Raw genomic sequence first — 8,391 nt, forward strand, 5'->3', positions numbered from 1 at the left:
GGTCACCTTGTGGTAATATTCTGGACAGTGTTTCAGTCTGGGAAACATACAATCACTGAGTGAGAGTAGATTGTGTACATGAAGAAAATCTCTGAAGAGCAGACTTACAAAAAACTCACCAGGATTGTCTGGTAGAGAAGGGGGTTTCTGAACTTCACAGTTTACTTAGGTAAGAACCTGCTGGTAAAAATTAAGATGATAAATGTGGGATTATTTCTGAGGAGGTTTAGGAGAGCATGAGCTCCCAGTGTTAAATTCCTCAATTTCTGTCTCCTTATCAAGGACAGACCCACTCTGGAGCTTCATTTCAGCATCAGAAACTGCATCCCACCTTGGGAATCTGTCTTACCATCTGGGTGTGGGTTTTCAGTGTGAACTGTGGGTGAACCAGGCTGATGATGTAAGCGAGTGCAAATGTGTGCTTTTAGTCAATTTTTTAAAAAATAATTTTGCCATAAGGCACTTGCACTTACTAGACAGAGAAACAGAATGGTAAAGGCAGAAATGACTCCTCAGGGGATGGCCATGTGGCAATCACTTATCCTCCATTTTTCTCTTGAGATTTTGGGCACATGTAGACATGGATCTGGTGTGATTTTCAAGCTGCTGGGTCCACGGCTTGAACCTCAGTCATGTGTGAATCTAGCACCATAACTAGAATGTCATTTGCTAGCTCCCACTTTTGATTCTAGTATACAATATTGCTGCCACATAATTCTAGCTTTTTACTTATGAGCTGAAAGGAATATCTGTAAAGCAAAACTTACAAAAAAAGAGAGTTTATTAGTCTCACAAAAACTTTGTCTGATGTGAACTCTTTCATAGCAAGTTACATTCATTGTAACCCTTTTACTAGCATAAAGAACCTCACTTTATTAGGGTCAGAAGATGTGTCTTTATCTCCACCTGGGCATGCTGGTGGGTCTAGATACAGCTCAGGGTCTGACCCTTAACTGATGCTAGCTCTGAAACCCATTAACTACATTTTCCTTATACTTTTGCTTTATCTTTTTTTGATCTTGACAGAGTTTACAATGGATAAGGCTAACAGAAGAGGTTTTCTGGAGATGGTAAAAGGGATAGGCATGGGAGGAAAGTGCATTAGCAGATGTCCAAAGCAAGATCCTGACAGATTATAGTCCATGTAACAGGATGTGTCACCAGCCCAAAGGAGACAGTGAGCCTAAAGTTAGCTACAGAAAGAATGTTGTATGGCAATCTATCATTTAGAAACCTGATAAGTTACACCCTCTTACTCTTATGTACATATGTGGCAATCTACCTATCTACACACACATACACACACACACACACACACATATTTATAGCAATCTAAATTTTATGTCCATATTTCACACATCACATAACTTTATTCCTATTTGCATGTGTTTATATTTGTGGATGAAAATTAGTAGAGTGAAAAATGAGGTGTGAAGAAGCCCTGGCCATGCTACCCAGAGTTTCATCCAAATGGACATCAGGTTCTCTCTTCTGGCCTTTTTGTGCCATGACCCATTGAATACTCAGGGAGAGAGATGGTCCCACAGAGGTTGAGGTCCAAATGAGCCTCAGCTCTGCTCTAACTGGTAAGGCAGAGTGGTTTCTGAGGGGCAGGGTCACACATTGAACACTTGGAGTGCTTATAGGCAGGGCTGTTGACATCTAGGGCCACATCGCCCTGAGAACTTCCATAAGGCAAAAATCAGTGCCGCTGCCTATAGAGGGGAACTAGAAAAAAACATTTTTTAAAAAAGAAAGAAAATTCTACATTGGTTGTCATACAGGTTGATGTCTGGGTGTTCTTGTGTGATTGGCCCATGCTGGCCAGTTTGCTTCTTGCAGTGGAGGGGCAGGCAGTGAATTTTGTTGGCCTATACTTGTGCCCAATACCCAGACAAGGACAACAACAATGATGGCTTCCCCATGTGTCTACAGGGATGATTTGTGCCCAATACCCAGACAAGGACAACAACCATGATGGCTTCCCCATGTGTCTACAGGGATGATCACTTATGCCCAGATTTTTTGTTGCTCATCTCCTTCCTCACTATAAGAAATATACACCCCAACAATGCCACAAAGCTGCTTTATCCCTATTTTACTTAAGTGAAGTTTCTCCACCAGTTGCTGGTGGTATGTAAACTCCTAAATAAGATGCTGTCAGTCCACATTGCAACTTCCATCCACAAACCAGAAAGCTTGTTGTCTGTTCAGAGCTGTTCATAGGCACAGATGTGTGGTGAGTCATGTTCATTTTGCCAATACTACTAGGGATCTCAAGTTTTCCAAGGCCATTCTGGGCTCTAACATTTACTAGGACTTACAGAACACAGGAAACCTGTCTAACTCATGTTTAAACAGACACATGTTTAATTCTTCTAGCAACAGTGTGTGGTGTATTGCCAACTTAGGAATGTCACTCAAACCTTGGTGTCAGAATTTTTTTTAATAGTGATTACTATTACCTTTATTAATGGTGTAAAATTTTCATGTATTTAATTTTTTACACTAGTTTTTTTTAAGAGCTTTTTGCTATAGGGTGTGTATGCTCACTAGAAAGACAGAGACAGAGATAAACTGAGAAATCACACCCCAGGGGGGATGCCATCCCGCAATCCCTTCTCCTCCATTCTCCTCTGGGGATCTTGGGCATGCATGCACATGTGCCTGGAGTGAGTTTAAGCCACCAGATTTGGGACTCAAAATGGGGTTGACTACATGGGAGTCTAGCGACAGCCATTACACTAACTTCTGGTCCCAAAATTTGTACATTAGTTTTAATCATTGCAATGTTTGATACAGTTCAAATGATCTAACATTCAGGTCTACATGAGAGAAAAATGAAATTACTTTTTATATAATCAGTTAAATTCTTTCATAAGAGTAAAAAGTTAATATTGGGATTTAAAAACCTGAATTTCTAATGTGTTTGTCAATTCAATCATATGTGTATTACTTAAGTCACAGGACTGCCCATTGGTCTTTCCTGTCAGAGAGCAATTAATCTCTTATACCACTTTCCCTCAGCTTCAGCTTTCTCAATAAACAACTTTGGATGGGCCAAAGAATTGTCGTCTTGGTACTTGGTAGCACTAGGGATGCTGCTAGAATCTGTTTCTTTTTCAGTACTGGGTGGCTCAACAACTACTGATGCTGGTCCAGACGCTGAAGCTGCATGTTTCACTTCACTAGATTCTAGTGTCTTTTGACTTCTTTACTTGATATAAACAAAAGAATCTGCTAAACAAAACAATCACTTTCAATAACTTCAATTTCTTTTACTCTTTTCACTTGTTCTACCAGGGTGGCTTGGTATTCTTCTTTTCTTCTCTTTGCTTTTTTCTCATTTCTTTCTTTGGCTTTTAACGCTTCATCAGCTTTTGCAGCAGCTTCAAGAACCAGCCATAGTCTGGCTTTGGCCTTTTCCGCTGGCAGCAGATGTTCTAATACAGCTTTGATATTTCCAGATTCCCATATTTGATATTATGTAATTCCTTGTCCTTGCCTTTATCCTCCTTTTCTCTTTACTCTTTGTCTCTGCCTTTATGCCATTCTCTATGCCGAGAGTGACTATGGGTTCTCCTGTGCCTTGATCTCTCACTGCTTTGACTATGGAAATGTGGACAAGGTCTTAACCTGGACCTTCTTGTTCTGCTTCTTGATCTAGACCTCTGAAATCTATAGGATTTCCCTCAACCCTTTGAACGACTTTGACTTTGTTTTCTTCTAGAGCTATAAGAAGAACTACTGCTTGATTGATGCCTGCATCTTCTATCTTAAGAATGTGAATGAGGTTGGACATCTCTGCGCCAAAATCTTTACTTTCATCTTGATTTCTTTCCACCATTTTTTTGGCTGTATGTTCTCCTACCTGAAGAACTGCTTGAAGATGACAGTCTGCTGTGTTTCTTTTTTCTCTTGCTTCTGCTTTTTTCTTCAGTATCTGATGATGGTAGACTCATTTCTGTAAGCTGGGTCTGCAACTTCGGTCCCACACCTCTCGTTGACATTCAATTGCCATGGATCTAGAAACATTCCTTCAGATCAGGGCACTGCCAGCATCTTCCAAACTTGCTTCAGTTTAAGCTCAGTGCCATCCTGGTTCTGGGGTCAAGATTTTTATTGAGTGGTATCTGGTCTTAGGGTAAGATAACTTCAAGGCTCATACAATGGTTGTGACTATCTCTAGGCTCCAGAACTCAAATAGCTACATAGAGGCCCAGAGCCTCAGGCATAAGGAAATGTGATCAGGAAGGATATTCTAAGGACTCAGTGGTGGTCTGGCCAGAACAAAACTTCCAGGACAGGCCTTTGGAATTTGCTGACTCTCATATTCTGGACTTCTGAGTTAAGCCTTCATCATACAGCATTGTACAAGGGAGTGGGTCACTGGGGATCCCCTTAAAATTTTTCTTACTCTGTTCTGAAACTACTTGATTAGAAATGTTTTATAATTTCTCCATGACTCATGGGGAGCAAAAAATATTTTTTTCCTGTGTATGTGCAGTCTCACTCCAGCTTGCCATTGCAGAGAAACATTGATCAGCACATATATCACACTACCCATATGCATATTCTTCATAAATTATTTTTACTAAACACATGTTGATGAAAAGAAAAACAATTTTATTTAGGTTTTAGCTTTGTTGTTACAGGATGTGTGTGTGGCAGAGAGAGAAAAAAAAAGAGGGAAAGTAAAAAATTACCCCCATAGGGAGGGCCTTTCCACAATCTCTTCTTCTCTACTCTCCTTTTGAAATTTTGTGCACACATGCATACATGCCAAGCTTATTTCCAAGCTGCTAGGTCTAGGGCTTGAACCCTGCACTCTTCCATGACAGATCCATCTGCCTTAGCCAACATGCCAACTGGCTGGCTCCAAAAGTAACATTTTTAAAGCTTATTTATTTGTATGTCCCATGGGCAAGGGAGAATGAGAGACAGTGAAAGATAGAGACCACACCCACACCAGGATCTTGATGCCATGATTGGAAAATAGAAACCACACCCACACCATGATCTTGATGCCATGATTCACTCCCCAGCCCCAACCAGCCCCATATATGGGGCACACATGAACACAGTGTGCTCAGGTAGGGAATTCTCTCTGAGAATTCCTCATATCTAAAACACTGCCTTTTACTTATTGAAAGACATTTTAATGTAGTTTTAGTATATTATCAAATAAAGAATATTTTACTATCAAATAAAGAACATTTTACATACTATGTAAATTATTTGTAAAACCAGATGCTTTTGAAAATCAGTGTGTTGAGATTTTACCTTTGAATGCTTTTTTAAAGAATTATTTATTTAATTTTAATTATTATGAGGTTTTTTTTTTTTATTTTAAAATTTGATCAGAGAGAGTGTGAGAGAGAAAGCAAGCCATGAGTTCTGGGACCTGAATTATAGTTAGCCATGTGGGAATCTAGTGCCTTAACCACCATGCCACATGCTGGCTCTTGAATTCTTCATTATCTAAGTCAGATAAAGTTATATTTCATAATTATCTTCAAGGACTGTTCAAAATCACATAAAAATTAAAATTTCAGTATATGTGTTATTGACAATGGTGCTTTTGATAACTTATTCGAAGGATTAAACTAAAGGAGATTGATATCAGCATAGATTTGTAAAATATATCATTTTAAGACCTAAAATAAGTAAAAGCCAAATGACAAATTGAAAAAAGAGTCAAGAGAGAAAGAATAGTAAAATAAAAAAGAAAGAAAAAGAAATGAAAGAGAAACAAAGGAAATATTTCAGGAGCCATGTCCAAACCCAGGAGACCAGGTCAGCCCAGAGAGGCCTTCTAAGACTTCTTTTTCTGCCTAAGGGTCCTCCAGCCTCCTGAAGGAGACTTAGGGACCTATGAGATCCACCCAATGATGGGAAAACTTGCAGGATCATGGCCAGTCCAGGCATTCTACCCACACCTCCCTGGCCTCCCAGGCCTTTGTTGATCTTTGCTGGGGCATAGCTCCACTCCTCCACAGCCACAGGAGGAGGAACAGTTCTTATGCTCAAGGAACTCACAGGGAACTTTCTGGGTAGTCTTTGATAACAGACACTTTTGCAAACAATAGACTCAAAATATAGTTAGGTTTTTTTTTTTTTTAATTTTAGCTACAGGGCATGTGCACTTGCCACCAAAGGTAGCCAGAGAGAGAGAAAGAGAAAGAGAGAGAGAGAGAAAGAGAGAATGAGAAAGCATATGTTAAAGGATATGGACAAGCCACAATCCCTTCAGCATTTTTCTCTGCACTATTTTTGGTATGAATGCACACATACGCAGTGCATTTTTAAAGCCATCCAGTCAGGGACTTGAACCATGTAGTTGACCATGTGGGATCCAGTACCCTCACCAGGCCACCTACTAGCTCAGCATTGTTTATTTAAAAAAAAAACTTTTTCAAAATGGCCAAAGGGTGGTGTGATGGTTAAGGCACTGGACTCCAGTATGACCCATTATGGTTTGCAGTTAATTCAGAAAGCTTAGAAATCACACTGAGCATGGGTGTGAATGTATTTCTGTGTGTGTGTGTGTGAGAGAGAGAGAGTGTATGTGTGTGAGTGTGAGTTTGTGTGTGTCTGTGTGCCCAAAATCCTTAGAGGAGAAAGGAGTAGATGTGATTGTAATATGGCTAGGCCCTGAGTGCTGATTTCTCACTTTCCCTCTCAATTTCTGTCTCTTTGGTAAGCACATGTGCATTATGGCAACCCCCTCAAAACAAAACAAAACAAAACAAAAAAAGAAAAGAAAACAAAACAAAACAAAAAAACAGAAGACTGCTTTAAAGTTTATTCTTTTCATGAGTAAAAGAAAAGAAAAAAAAAAAAAAAAAAGAAAAAAAGCATTACAGATATCCATAGAGAAACAGGCACTTCCAAAGCATCTCAACACGTTATCTACCCTCAGCCTCATCCAGTCCCACATCATGGATACAAGTACGCCCAGCACATTCAGGGAGATCTTGAGATGTAAACTTTAAACCATCCCAAGTAAGCTAACCTTGCAGAGGGTCATGTTTTATTACTTCGCATTTGTTATTTTTTTGTCTCATAGAAAATGGTCATTCTAACTAGGGTAAAGTGAAACCTCATTGTAGTTTTGATTTATATTTTGTTGGTAATTAGTGATATTGAGTATTTTTCCACATACTTGGCCATCGAATGTATTCTTTAAAAATGTTTATTCGTGTCTTGATTTAATTCTGTAATCAGGGTTTGGTTTTGTTTTCTTTTTCACTTTTGGGTCTATTGACATTCTTATAGACTCTTCATCTGAATATTGAATATTAATCCATCACTAGATGAATAGATTGAAAATACATTGATGCTCTCCTGAAGCATGTCTCTTTACACTGTTGATTATTTGCTATGCAGAATCTTTCTAGCTTGCTATAATATGATGTATAATTTTTTGCCTTTGTTGCCTCTGATTTTCAGGTCTTCTTTTATAAATCTGTGCTCCTAAAATACTGGAAGTATTTCCCTTATTTTATTTCTGTAGTCCTATATTGTGTCTTACATTTAACTATTTTATTTCTGTAGTCCTGTGTTGTGTCTTACATTTAAGTTTGTATTTTTTTTTTCTTACATGGATAACCACTATATCCAGCACCATTTATTGAAGTACTGTTCTTTCCCCAGGCTATGTTGTTGGCATCACTTTTGAATTTCAGTGGCCAGCAGCAGGTGGTATAGTAGTTGAGAGCACTGAACTCCCACATGATGGACAGCAGTTTAAGTTCCAGACCTGGTGGCTTGCTTTCCCACTCTCCCTGACTCTCTCTTCAAATTAAAATGAATTATAGTCATCAAAATAATAAAGTTTAATAAAGCAAGACCTTCCTAGAAAAGAGAGAGAAGATACAAACTAATAAACCAGCTATGGAAGAAAAGACATTATTTCTGACTATACAAAAGTAAAAAACTTTTTAGAACACAATATATACTAAATGATTAATAAAATTTTGCCATTAATCAATATCCATAATATAAGAAATACCATTAATCTAAACTACCAACCATAGTTGAAACTATAACTGTCAAAGATCAGATGCATACAGTGATTGTTTTAAAAATGAATTTAAGAAGTCAGTCATTTTCAATTACTCTATAAGAATATAAAGTCAGCACCTGTTTTGCTCAAAACCCTAAAATTGTGATACAGTCTTATGATATAAATCTTATACTTTATTTGGAAGTTCTTCTGGTTTTTAAAGCTTTCCAGCAGTTTTTTATTTTTTTTTGAGAGGTTTTTCACTATAGGGCGCGTGCGCTCGCCCGGCAGACAGAGAGAGACATAGAGACAGAAAGCGAGAAATCACCCCCCAGGGGGGATGGTCACGCCGCAATCCCTTCTCCTCCATTCTCCTCTCGGGA

General features: G+C 38.6%; 1 pseudogene; it reads right to left on the reverse strand.

Moving 5' to 3' along the window:
• Nucleotides 1–2,956: 2,956 nt before the first annotated feature.
• LOC102487580 (serine/Arginine-related protein 53 pseudogene) lies at nucleotides 2,957–3,962 on the reverse strand (annotated as a pseudogene).
• Nucleotides 3,963–8,391: the final 4,429 nt, after the last annotated feature.

Source organism: Tupaia chinensis, unplaced genomic scaffold (assembly GCF_000334495.1).
Source record: "Tupaia chinensis unplaced genomic scaffold, TupChi_1.0 Scaffold148257_1, whole genome shotgun sequence".
Taxonomy (NCBI): domain Eukaryota; kingdom Metazoa; phylum Chordata; class Mammalia; order Scandentia; family Tupaiidae; genus Tupaia; species Tupaia belangeri.